Source organism: Triturus cristatus, chromosome 8 (assembly GCF_964204655.1).
Source record: "Triturus cristatus chromosome 8, aTriCri1.1, whole genome shotgun sequence".
Classification (NCBI taxonomy): domain Eukaryota; kingdom Metazoa; phylum Chordata; class Amphibia; order Caudata; family Salamandridae; genus Triturus; species Triturus cristatus.
The window spans coordinates 463,546,119-463,559,783 of record NC_140591.1 but is presented as its reverse complement, the minus strand read 5'-3'; the positions used below and the strand labels follow the sequence as shown (position 1 = coordinate 463,559,783).

The following is a 13,665-nucleotide window of genomic DNA, read 5'->3' as shown; positions in this document are numbered from 1 at the left end:
GGTCTCCGAAACTCCCGCTCCTCCGGTCTCCGAACCTCCCGCTCCTCCGGTCTCCGAAATGCCAGCTCCTTCAGTCTCTGCATCCGGGGTGTGTGCCACCCCTCGTCCAGGGCATCCGGGGCTTTATCCAATGAAAGGGTCATGACGTTGTTGATAGGCGGGGCCTCAGGCTGATTCTGGTTCGGGTTAAAGGGACCGCGTTGACTCTCATGGGGAAATGCCGTCTCCCATTCGTCTGGACTTTCTTTCCAGGCGTCCTGGTGAGGAGAAAACAGAGGGGCGAAAGGGGAACATGCTGACCACCAGTCGGTAGAGCCCGTAGTACTAAGGCCTGACGAGGCCTCCTTGCTACAGGTGGGTTTTGGGCGTGGCCTCGGCAAGTGTTTTGGTGATATTGTGTATGTCTTTGCCCCTGAGATGTAATAGCATGGCTCTTTTCTGGTCCTTGTGGACTTTGGTGGCCTCAAAGATTTTCAGTCGTCTACCCAGTCTTTCCACTTTGGTGCGAGTGATGATGGGGACCCTTCCACTATGAATGGTTCTATCGGGGGAACTGTCGACATGGTTGTCCACCTTGTGCCTTATGTTATATTTCCCTTAAGGCGTTTATCTCCATCCTGATTAACTGGCCCTGTGGTGCACACTGCCCTACGCGCTGTCTCTTTTATTTTATTGTGCTTGTGGAGGGTGCAATGGCGTCCTTCCCCTCAATTGCCTCTCCTGTATGGCCCCTTGTCTTGAGTTTTATTTGGTGTTACTGCCACCAATGCTTGTTTATTGGTGGGTGTTCTATGTCTCCTCTTACAGCTGCCAGTGCTTGTTTTATCCTTGAGGCTGCCAATCCCTCTTTACACGGAGCAGCCTCTGGCAGCGCTTCACTCCACCCCCGGGCTCCTCACCGTCACACATTGCTATGGGAGCAGCTTTAATTGGATCGCGGGCTGCCGACTTCAGCCGTTCCTCTGGGGGCATTCAACGCGGCGTGGAGACGCCGACGAGCGTGTGTTCCAGCGCGCTCACGGGCGCGCGCCTCCCTGCTTCCGCGTCCAGTCGCGCACCGCCTCCCACGCGGCGGGCCCAAAGCACTGGCCGCAGCGGCTCACCTCGGCAGTAAATGGGCGGTCTCCAGCAGACAGGAGACGCTCCGTGCAGGCCTCCCAAGGTCCAGGGACACCAGGGCACAGCACACCACGGCACAAGCACCACGAGGTTGATGGCAGACACTCGCGGCCGCACAGTGCAAGCAGAGGGCACGCCCACCCTCGTCGCCAGCTGTTGTGTCGGGTAAGTGCTTATGTCGCTAAGTAGCTCTGACACAAGTGGAGGGACACGGTTGTGGGTAGAGGTCTTAAAAAAACACACCGGAGGCAGGAGTGAGGTTTAGTGGGATCGCCGTCCGTAGCCCAACTGATGTACGTTCGTGCGTACCCTATTTATTTAGTCAAAGGTCACCTGACCCTTACGCAACGTGCCTGTTGCGTCACAGGCACGAAACAACAGTATGCACCCACTCCGATAATAGTCTGTCTCGCTCTCCCAGTATTAGTAATATCTGGTTCAGTGGATGTGTGTGCCTTTCTTTGGAAAAGCCTGGGCATACACCACATACAGTCCCCATTACTGCATTTGTATTGCTCTTTATTTGGCGTTACCACAGTCCCTTCTTTCTAAACTTCTAGTGCAAAACCCTGCTGCGAGGGTTCTTCTAAGCCTTCCGCAACATGCCACTATGTCTTCTTGTATTCAAAGTTTACACTGCCCCCCCCCCCCCTTGTCCGTGCCTTCAACCCACTTCCTCCCTGTGTCCGTGATGCTTACGATTTGCAATCCAATGGGTCTCGCGTATATGCAAGACCTATTGCATTGCAAATGCTTGTTTGATTTGAATTCTGGTACTGTAGACCTGCTTTCATATTGGAACAAACAAGGCTTCGAATCTATGAATACAAAATCCCAGATTCGGTAATGAAAAAAAAACATAAACGCATTTAGAGTTCTAAAAAGTATAAAGTCCCCCCGTCCCCCAACTGCATGACGTTTTACCAAAAATGTTATCTTGAACCTCATCCAAGATGGCTCCTCGCTGCTTAATACATCGATGTGAACACTGGAGGTCTAGTTCTTGCTCTTCGGTGTTGCCGTGACCCGGAAGCAGTTATGCTTTCAGTACTCGAAGCTTCATGAGTCTTCAAACTTGTTGTGGCTGTCTCCTGCAGCTGCACGCTAGAACTTGGAGGGCTTCGTGCAGCAAAACGAAGGCAACAGCTGCCACCTGCATCCACAGACTGTGCTAGAAAGGGTTCATCTCTGTGCAGACTCTGTATCGTACTTTTTAAGGTAAGTTTGAAGTGAAAGCATGAAGTGATCCATTTACTTAAAATGCTTGTTTCGTTATTTTGTAAGATTGGACAAATGTGAAATTTTCTCTCTAAATTGCAGAGTATGTGGAGTAATGCATCGTGTTCATGCTTAATCATCAATCGGATATTTTACTTTTGGTTTACATTGTATGGATGTCTAGCATGAGTGCTGTACTGGGACTGTAAACGGTCTGGACTTGCAGGGGTTGGCTGTGTCTCAACAAAGTGGGAATATGTCAGATGCTGCCACGACATGGAAGGCTAGGTCCCAACCTAGAGATTTCCAAACAAAGCATTTCGGAAAATTTTCCCTTCACCGATTCTGCTCACTGACATAGAATTTAAGTGTAATGTACAAAACGTTTTTTTTTTTGTTGCATATTTATATAGCGCTAACTCGACCCGAAGATATTGGAGCGCTTTACATGAGCACCATATTTACATTACACATTCAGGCACGGGGAGATTAAGTGATTTGCCCAGAATCACAGGATGTGGACGCGACCCCGAGGTTCTCCAGCACCAAAGTCAGCAGTCTAGCCTACGGACCACATCCTCTATTAATGTGCTTAGCTAAATTACGAAGCGCTATAAAATAAACTACATTACGGTACAGTATAGTACTTTATAAACGATAAGGGCAATGCAATGCTGTGGTTTCCATGTGTTTAAAAGTAAGTCTGTGTTTTCTTACGTTTGCCATTTCTCCAAGAATGGTTGTAAACTCGCGTTGTCAAAGGATATTATACTTCGAAAAATAACTGCGGTCCGTCTAAAAGAGCTCGCGTGTCTGCAGTCGTCTAAGGTCAGTGGCTATTTAAGTAACTCTAAACAAAAATAACCCACAATACCTTAATTTCTCGATCTAAATATGTGGATCTTAATACTGTTACTTCTACATCATTTAGGGCTTCAGACAGTAAGTACAAGTTCCCTGCTTTACTGCTGCCAGTTTTTAAGCTGCATAAGACTCCTAATAGTTAAACACCAAGACCATAAACTGCAGGACCGGAAAGCTTGACAGTGTTACTCTGGAAGGTCCCAGTTATTCCAACTTCGCACGTTTTGGATTCTTGGTAAACAAGTAGTTTGTTTAGATGCAACTTGAAGTGTAGTGGTTCATCGATATTTCTAACTCTCTCGAACTAAGTTTTGCATGTGGAAAACAGATAAGCTGGTGACTTGGCGTCAGATATGGTGGATTAGTCCACCCGTTTTCTTGCCAGTTGCGTTCTGGAAAATATTAGCTTCTAAGCCTCTAGCAGCTATCCTGAGTTCGTGGTCCTGTGACTGCTGAAGATCTTGAGGCTGGCAATGCCTCTGAAGTTGTTCATAGTGCGTTCACGCTGTTGAGGACATGTCAGGTGGGTGAGATCCCTGACAACTTTGAAATGATGTGGGATTCTTTTCATACTAAGTTCAAGCTCTTTGTCCATATTGGGGTGACCTGGTTTTCTCCTTATTGTGAAAGAGTTTTTTAAAAATCCCCCTAGTGCATCCCTGAGTGTGTGGAATTTTCTAATTGAGGCTGTCAAACGTGTTATAGCTGTTTACAGAGCATCTGTTAATCACACCTTCATGTGGCATCTTATTTTTAATTCTGAAAGACGCTGCTTGTACAGTCAGGTGTCCCACTCCAACCACATTTTGCGCAGCCTGGATTCCCATGTGAGCCACCCTCCATGCTACAATTTCACAAGGATATAGTGTAATAAATGGGAAACCTGTTTGTAAAATGCTCTGGAAAGACAATGTGTGACAAGTCTAGACTGTCAGAGAGAACAGTGTTTTTTTATTTATTTTCTCAATAACATCCCTGGCTTTGCTATTCTTTTGTATGGTCTGGGAGGAAGCACATTCATCTAACCTTCACACTGAAGCCTTTATTTGCTTTTTACTTTTTATTTGCCAGTTAATTCACATTGAAGTACCAGAAAGCGACGAAATATGCTTCCTCTGCGTTCTAGAAGGCTTTTTTCTGGCCAAAGGTTCTATTTTGGCCAAAGGTGCTATCCTTCTTTCCCTCTGGCGAATTATATAACATAGCTGCAGTTCAGCATTTACAAGCCTGTACATTTAACATACAAAGTGGTCCAGCACCTGGAATTTGTTTGTGCTTTTGTGAGTTTTTTCTGCTACTACTTTTCAGGACACATTCATCTGTAACACACATTACAGCTGTGAAATTGTGGCTTCTAGAAGTAGTTACTTAGAGAAGGCTATGAATAGATCCAGGCGTCCAGCTCTTGACTTCCACCACATCTGCACCTTCCTTTATCAATCCAACCACACTCAGGCACTCATCCATACCTATTTAGCCATCCATGTACGCTCCCACTCTAAGGCATCCATTGACGCATCGTCACAGACACTGGTGCATCAATACATTTACCAGTGTGTGTCCGTGCACTGTCTGTGGCCCCATTGTGTTGTGGCCATACTTTCCTCAATGCACCTGACTATCACTCGAAACAAAATGGCATAATGGTTTGGGACTTGAAGTTTGGTCCTTCCTTATCCCAGCATAGCCATGACAATGCAACGTCTCCCCAGAATTCTCAGTTTCTTGGAGCTGGGGAAGCATTTGTTTTCTCTGCTCTCAAAATGGGGAGATAGTGGCAAGCATCCATCTTTTCATCCGTGCACACATGCTTTCATCTTTCCAGCTATGCACTTGCTCACACGCAAACATTCGCACCCTCTCCCTTCAGCTCGCCAAACCCTTAGTAGCCCAATAATCCCATTCCCCCAATGCAAGGACCTAGTTATTGACATTGATCTGTTATTTCTAGAACTTGCCTACAGCCGCCTTTTAGCTGTCTGTGCGTAAAAGACAACCATATCAAAAACGTCTAGTGGGCTTTGTGCCAGCCCATTGCTTATCATTGGTTGCCTGTCTAATCGCGTGTTTGCTTGCTTCTTTTTTTTTTTTTTTTGGTATATGTTTATTGAGAAGTACATGTCAGTTTATAAACAATACATAAAAAAGGGAGTATAAACAAATCAAATTATGGCCACACAATAAATTACTATGAAATGTTACCTTCTCAGATTTTTAAATATAAAAAGGATAATACAGATATCAAAAGATACAATAGTTGAGGTACTCCTAAAACCTGGAAAGGAAGAAATAGGAAAGGTGGACTAGGGAGAAGATGATAAAGATAGTATACAGTATGTAGTAAACCATGTATTATAGATAGTTGGAAGATAGTAGCGATAAGATCATACAAATATATTATTTCAAGTCAAGATATTCCCACTAACTCAACAATTTCAAATAGGTGAACAGTAAGTCCTAATTCAAATAACAGTGTTCGTGGCTACAGCATCAACAGGCCTAATGATAACATCAACAGCATGAATATAAATAATGATGGTAATGAATTAATAAGGAAATGAAAACAGAAGTAATTCACTTATTGTAGTTCTTAACTAGAAGAAAAATCTGACATATTACCAGAAATAGAACATTTATTAGCTAGAAAGGGGTTCCAAATTTGGATGAAAGTTGCAACATTGTCCTGCAATCTATAAATGAGTTTTTCATATGATGCTATTTTATACATTTCAATAAGCCATTCGTCATATGTAGGGCATTGTGGTGTTCTCCAATGTCTTTATATACAAATTTTTCCTACAGTGAGTGCAATAGCTATCAATCGTCTTGTATGGTTTGTGAGATTTGGGAGATCAGTAACATCATGTAATAGAACTAATTTTTCCGTTAAAGGAATGGACACTTGTATAGCTCTGTGTAGAGAGGCAGTTATGGAAGACCAATATTCCTTCAAAATTGGGCATCGGAATAAAATGTGTAGTATATCGCAGTCCTCCTCTGGGCACCTCCAACAGGTAGATCGGTGTAGTAAACCTGCTGACTTGAGTTTTTGTGGTGACCAGTACCAGTTATGAAGAATTTTGAAAAGAGTAAATTTCATTCTGGCCTCTCTGATACCCCTATCCATGTTCATAATAATATCCTCCCATTCCTCATCGGAATAAGCTATAGTAATTAACCCTTGCCATTTGACATGGAGCTGTACAAGTAATGGGTATGAGTGTAATTTATGCACTATGAGATTATAAAATCCAGAGACTGCGCCTTTGAATTTCCCCCAAATTTGTAAGTATTGTAATACTGGGGAATCCTCAACTATCCAAGGAAATGGTCCTAGTCTACGAAATAGGGCTTGTTTTAGTTGTAAGTATTTCCCCTCTTGGGAGGCAGGGAGTTGAAATTCTATCTTAAGCATTTCAAAAGTTTTAAGCTCGCCTTCTAAAGTGAGTAAGTGATCCAACGTTAGAATACCTGCTCTCTCCCATATATCCCAGGATATAGTCCGTTTACCTATTCTAATATCAGTGTTATGCCATATGGGGGCCTTTCCATGCAGTCTTGGGTCACTCTTAAGGAGTTTGTGGGCATGTGTTTGCTTGCTTCTTACTTGATGTCTTTCTTCCTCTCGGGTTTGTTATTCCCCTGGAAAATAGCTTCTTTACAATCCCTTTGACTGGATAACATCTATCCTTCCACTGCTCACGTTCATATAACTACTTTTTTACATCTCAGTTTACCAAACAGTACAGCTGTCTCGTTTTCTAAAGACATTGGGGACATTCAGAAAGTTGACTCAGGAATGCCTTCCAACCATTGCTTACCATTAGCTTTGTGGTTTGTAACTCACATTTTCTGTTTGCTGGCTTTGTTTTAGGCTGTCGAGTTCGTCCCTTCCATTGACAAAATCCTGTATTTATTATTTATTTATTTATTATATAAGTTTATAAAGCGCGACAGCTACCCAAAAAGGGTTTCCCGGCGCTAAAGATATGGACCACTTGAGGAAACTAGAAACTTAGAGGAGAGGTTGGAGCAGATTACTGGCAAAAGAGCCAGGTTTTGATGGCTTTGCGATAGCGCGTATAGTTGGTTTCCAAACGTAAGTGCTGAGGAAGGGAATTCCAAAGCTTAGGACCCAATAGGGAAAAAGATCTGCCCCCCATCCTTGCTAAGCGAACTTTAGGTACACAGAAAAGACCTTGGTTTGATGATCTCAGACAGCGAGCCGGAATGTAGGTTCGCACAAGGTTTTGCAGATAACTAGGGGCATTGCCCCATTTGATTCTGTGCAGAAGGCTGAGTGTTTTAAATTTGACCCTTTTTCCGATCGGTAGCCAGTGGAGTGCCTTAAGATGTCCGGACATATGTTCCCTTCTGTTGCATTTGCAGAGCAACCTTGCCGCAGCATTCTGCGCCAATTGTAGGCGGCGCATGGTTCCCTGTGAGGACCCCAGGTAGAGAACATTTCCGTAGTCTAAACGGGAGGTGATTAGTGCATTGACCACAGACTTTTGGGTGTCGTCTGGTAGCATCCAGATGATTTTCCTAAGCCACCTCAGGATGGTAAAACAGGTGGATGTTAGGTTAATAACCTGGGGCTCCATGGTTAGGCCGTTGTCAATGATAATGCCTAGATTGCGAACTTTTTGTGAAGGAATGGGTAGGGAACCCATTTCGGATGGCCAGTGTCTTGGGTTCCAAAGGGTTTGATTTGGGCCCACGATTACAACCTCCGTTTTGCTACCGTTGAGTTTGAGCATATTTTTGCTCATCCAGGTGGAGATGTTCCTAAGACCAGACTTCAAAAGGGAGGGGGAGTCATGGTCACCATTGGAGAGTGAGAAAATAATCTGTGAATCATCGGCATAGGTAAACATGTTTAGACCTGCTGCTTCAGCGATCTGAGCAAGCGGAGTGACATATAGGTTGAAGAGCAGAGGGCTTAATACCGAACCTTGGGGGACACCGTGAGGAGATAGGTGGACATTCGAGGTCGCATTACTGGAGGTGATTTGAAAAGTCCTAAGAGTTAGGAAAGATGATATCCAGTCCAATGCTGTTCCCTTGATACCTATAGTGGAAAGTGAGTTTAACAGAGTGTCATGGGAGATAGTATCGAACGCTGCACTGAGGTCGAGTAGGATCAGTGCGGCGGTCTCACCTCTGTCAACTAGGAGGCGAAGATTTTCCGTCACACCCAGCAGTGTGGTCTCTGTTGAAAAACCAGGGCGAAAGCCCGATTGGGAGGGATGAAGTATGTTATTCGCCTCTGAGAAACTAGCGAGATGTCCATGAACATGTTTCTCCATAACTTTGGAGAAAGCAGGTAAGAGAGATATTGGGCGGAAATTTGCCAGGATTTTTGGATCTGCCGATGGTTTCTTAAGAAGAGGTGAGACCATGGCATGTTTCCACATGGCTGGAACCTTAGCTGTTGTGAGAGATAAATTTAAGGCTTGGCAGATGATAGAGAGTTGTGGGATGTCGAGGTCTAAGTACAGAGATTGGGAGGGGGTCATTGGGAGAGCCAGATTTAACTTTCCCTAAAATGTCTTGGAGACCCTGAAGATTTATCTCGGGCCATACTGTAAGTGGCTCGTAGGACAGATATGATGCAGGGGAGAAGGTGATCATCTTCGGGACGAGGTCCCGATCTGTCGCTGTTTGTGTCTGGTGTTGCTTTACTATGTCCTGGTGAATTATGTCGATCTTATCTGTGAAGAAGCGCGCCAGTTCTTCGCATTGAACATAATTCAGTGGAAGAGGTTTGGCTGCAGTGTTTGAGCCTGCTAAATCTTTTACAAGATTAAACAAATTTTGGATTTATTTGTGGCATCTGAAATTGATTTCGCCACGTAATTAGCTCTGGCCATGGAACATGCTTTGTGATAGAGCTTAAGTTCTTTTCGGTAAGTCAGGCAGGCTGCAGGGGAGTAGTCCGTCCTCCAAAGACGTTCCAAGCGTTTACACTTGGATTTGGCTGCCTTCAATTCCTCGTTGTACCAGGGCGCAGGAGCATTGTGGGATGCAAATTTATTACGTGCCAACGGGAGACAGATGTTTAGAGCTCCTAATAGCCAATTGTTTATATTAGAGGCAACAATCTCAATATCTTCAGTATTAAAGAATTCATCTAGAGGGGCAGAGTTTAATACAGACATGAAGTAAGTTATGTCCAGTCTCTTCCAGTTTCTTTTGCCGGACTGCCCTGTCAAGCCGGAGGATCTGAAAGTCAGATGGTTAGACACACTAAAGTAAATGAGAAAGTGGTCTGACCACTGTAAGGGCGTGGCTGGATGGCTAAGTGACAGGGGAAAACTGGAAAAAATTGGATCCAGTAAATGGCCGCCTTTGTGCGTAGCTCCCGAATTCCACAAAGTAAGATTCATGGCAGCCAGATCATGAATTAGATTTGTGGCAAATTTGTTCTTATGGTCATCTAAGTGTATGTTCAGGTCACCAATAATAGATAGGTTGCTATAATTTAACCTGACCGAGGCAATCCAGTCCACCAGTTGCGTGACCCAAGAATTCAACGGGCCAGGTGGTCGGTAAATCAAGAGACCCATGAAAGAGAATTTCGGATGGAGTAAAAGTTTAAAGAGGGCTATCTCACAGGCATTTAAAGAGACATGTTCCAAGGTACAATGCAGTGATTTTTTGAAAATGACTGCTATGCCGCCCCCTACTCCGGTGGTACGAGCTTGTCTGACTATCGCATAGTTTGGCGGAAGAGCTTCAGCTATATCTGGGCCTGAGCTGGCGTGAAGCCACGTCTCAGTGAGGAATAAGGCATCCAGTAAATTGTCGGATAGTAGATCGTATATATTTCTTTTATGTTTACCAAGGGATCTACAGTTTAGGCTTCCAAGGCGCCAAGTATGTGTCGGCTTGTGACCTTGGGAGGTGGGCCTACAAAGCTTGGGGACATCGAGTTGGAAATTGCAGTTAGAACATGAGATGGTGTCATACCTGTCATTTGGTAGGGTCTTGCAGTGTTGCTTAACAGGCGGTCGCATGGACATTAGTAGATGAGACGAGTACACCCTTTGTCCACAAACGTGGGCTCCTGGGGAGGAGGGCCCTAGGCGATGTATACTGTGTTCTTCCTCAAACTTGCTTTCTGTAAACATGCTTTTAAATCTTCTTATCTTGTCACATTTGCTTTGCAATCAAAAACAGAGGTCAAATGTTAGGCTATGTCTTCCATGTACCTTGGTGTTTATTTTTCTTTCTCTGATTTAAACGTGAGACGATTTATGTGACAATCATGCTGGCTAGTGTGGATCTGCTTGAGGATGGCTGTACAGATTTATTTTCCTTGCACACAACATTTAAATATCTAAATGAACTGTGTTGACCATCAAATCAATACATTTGGTGATGACTTTTCCATACATTATCGTTTGTGTGCTGTATACTTTTAGCAGTAAAACTGTGTGTGATTGCAAATGTAAAGGTAATTTCAAGTGAAGATCTGTTGTCTGTAATGGATGCACGCTACCATATCATGCATACTCCACTTCCCTGCACTCCTCTCTACACCACTCCACTCTACGCCAATGCTCTCAACCTCCCACTACTCTACTATGCTCTACTGCACCCTATGCCACTGCATGTCAATCAACTCTACACCACTTTACTTTAAATCAATGCACTCTACGTCATTCTACTCTACACCACTGCACTCCACGTCACTGCCCTCTACGCCATTCTATTCTGCACCACTGTAATGTATCCTACTGCTCTCTTTCACATTGTACTCTGCGTCACTGCCCTCTACCCCACTCCACTGAACTTTATGACAGTATACTCTGCCACATTACACTCTCTGCCACTAAATTCTGCGCCAGTCCTCTCTAATCTACTCTGCACTCTACAACGCTCTACTCTATACCACTGCACTCTTTGTCACTTCACTCTACTCTAAAATTATCTACTCTGCACTGCAGTCTATGCCACTCTATTGCACTCCACACCATACCACTGCACACTACGACAATGCACTCTACATCACTTTACTCAAAACCAATACACTGTATACCACAGCACTCTATGCCAATCTACTCTGCATCACTGTGCTGTACGCCATTATACTCTACTATGCCACTCTACAGCATTGCACTCTACTTCACTTTACTCTTCTCCACTGTACGCCACTGCACTCTACACTATTGTACTCCGTGCCATTCTGCTCTACACCATTGCACTGTACGATATTCTACTATGTCTGCCATCCTACTCTGTGCCACTACACTCTACACCAATGCACTGTACACCACCCTAATCTACTGCACTCTGGCTCCGTACTCTATGCCTCTCTTCTCTGCACCACTGTACGCCAGTGCACTCTACCCCACTCTGCACCATTGTACTCTTCACTGCCGTACTCTGCACCACTCCACAATACTGCACTCTATGCCAATGCACAATACGCCAGTACTCTATGCCACTTCACTCTACCCTACACCACTTCACTCTACTCCGAAACAATCTACTTTACTCCACTCTGCGTCTCTCCACTCTATGCCACTGCAATCAACGCTGCGCCACTCTATGCCATTGTACTCTACCCTGCACCACTATATTCTACTCCTCACCACTTAACTTTACTCTGAAACATTCTACTCTACACCACTGCCCTTTATGCCAATCTACCCACTCTGTGCCACTAAAATCAATGCTGTGGCACCCTGCACTACGCCATTACTCTACCCACTTAACTCAAAACCAAAGCACTCTACGGCAATCTGCTCTGCACCTCTGTACTTTATGCCACTTTACTAGGTCACTCTGCTCCTCTCCACTCTGATGCTCTACTCCATTAAACTCTGCTCCACCCCGTACCATTCTACAACACTACTCCACTCTACGACGCTCTGCGCAGTTCCCTCTGTACCCCTCCATGCCACTTTACTCCACTCTGTTCTATGACACACTACTCCACTCTAAGCCACTCCAGTCTGACAGTCTACTCCGCTGTATGCCACTCTATTCTACAGCACTCTACTCCACTCTAAGCAACACCCTCTATGCTACTCCACGACACTCTATGACCTTCCACTCTACGACACTCTACTCCCTCCAAGACGCTTCATAACTCTGTGCGCAATCCATTACACTCCACTCCACTGTATGCCACTCCATAGTACTCCACTCTACTCCACGTTACAGCACTCCACTGCACGCCACTCTACTTTACCCTACTTACTTAGCCATGCTGACCAGTAGCCACCCTGGTGTAAAATAGTGCTAAAACATATTGGCAAAGCCAATAGCTCTTGCATAGGGGCGACCTATTGGCTTTGCCAATGCGTGTTAAACCTTCTAACCATGTCCTTAACCTCAGAAACAAAGCACTGATCGTCTTTTGAGCAATGAATGTAAAACACGTTAAGTTAATCCAATTCACCGATTTAGTTCCTCTTGATAGTTCACATCTTACTTAATCTTCCATTCCCTTAAAGCATTTGTTATTTTTTGGGATGTTGTGTTTCTGTAGTCTTTTTTTCTTTTTTTGAGAAGCATATTACTCTTGTGTAGAGCATGCTTTGGACTGAGTCGTTTCCATGTGCTATAATAGATTACGATTGAGAGTTCTGGAGTTGAAGACAAAGGCACAGTGAGTATCACACAGCGGCTGTCACAGGGCCAAAAAGGTGTTTAGAATAGGTGGTCATCTAATCTTTGGCCTCTCTGCAGAGCGCACAGAGCTTTTGTTACTTATGCCAGTTGCAACTGTGATTCTATTCAAATGTGTGTGAATGTGAGCAACAGTGGTCAAAATATTAGCAATATAAAAGTAAAAAAAGAAAAGTGTTGTAAAGGGAAGAACAGGAGTGATAGATCAATCAGTACATTTATATAGCGCGCTACTCACCCGCGAGGGTCTCAAGGCGCTGGGGTGGGGGGTGCTGCTACTGCTCGAATAGCCAGGTCTTGAGGTGTTTCCTGAAGGTGAGATGGTTCCTATGTCAGTCGTAGGTGTGCGGGGAGGGAGTTCCATGTTTTGGCTGCCAGGTAGGAGAACTATCTTCCTCCGGTGGTGGTTCTGCGTATTCGTGGGACGGTGGCGAGGGCGAGGTTGGCGGAGCGCAGCTGGCGGGTGGGGGTGTAGAACGAGAGGCGGCTGTTGAGGTATTCGGGGCCCATGTCGTGGAGCGCTTTGTGTGCGTGGGTGAGGAGCCTGAACGTGATCCTCTTGCTGACGGGGAGCCAGTGCAGGTTTCTCAGGTGGGCGGATATGTGGCTGTGGCGAGGGATGTCGAGGATGAGTCGTGCGGAGGCGTTCTGTATGCGTTGGAGTTGTTTCTGAAGTTTGGCAGTGGTTTCTGCGTATAGCGTGTTTCCGTAGTCCAGTCGGCTGGTGACGAGGGCCTGGGTGACGGTCTTTCTGATTTCGGTGGGGATCCACCTGAAGATTTTTTGGAGCATGCGCAGGGTGTTGAAGCAAGAGGATGAGAC

At 45.0% G+C, this 13,665-nt stretch overlaps 1 protein-coding gene across 5 annotated transcripts in view; it reads left to right on the top strand.

Moving 5' to 3' along the window:
* Nucleotides 1-2,065: 2,065 nt before the first annotated feature.
* RCBTB1 (RCC1 and BTB domain containing protein 1) overlaps nt 2,066-13,665 on the top strand; it is a 440,760-nt gene continuing 429,160 nt past the window's right edge. The window contains exon 1 of one of the 5 annotated variants that reach the window (XM_085621918.1): nt 2,066-2,337. The gene's annotated coding sequence lies outside the window, so the exon portion shown is untranslated. The remainder of the gene's footprint in view (nt 2,338-13,665) is intronic. The other 4 variants (XM_085621921.1, XM_085621919.1, XM_085621920.1 and 1 more) reach the window with 4 other exon arrangements.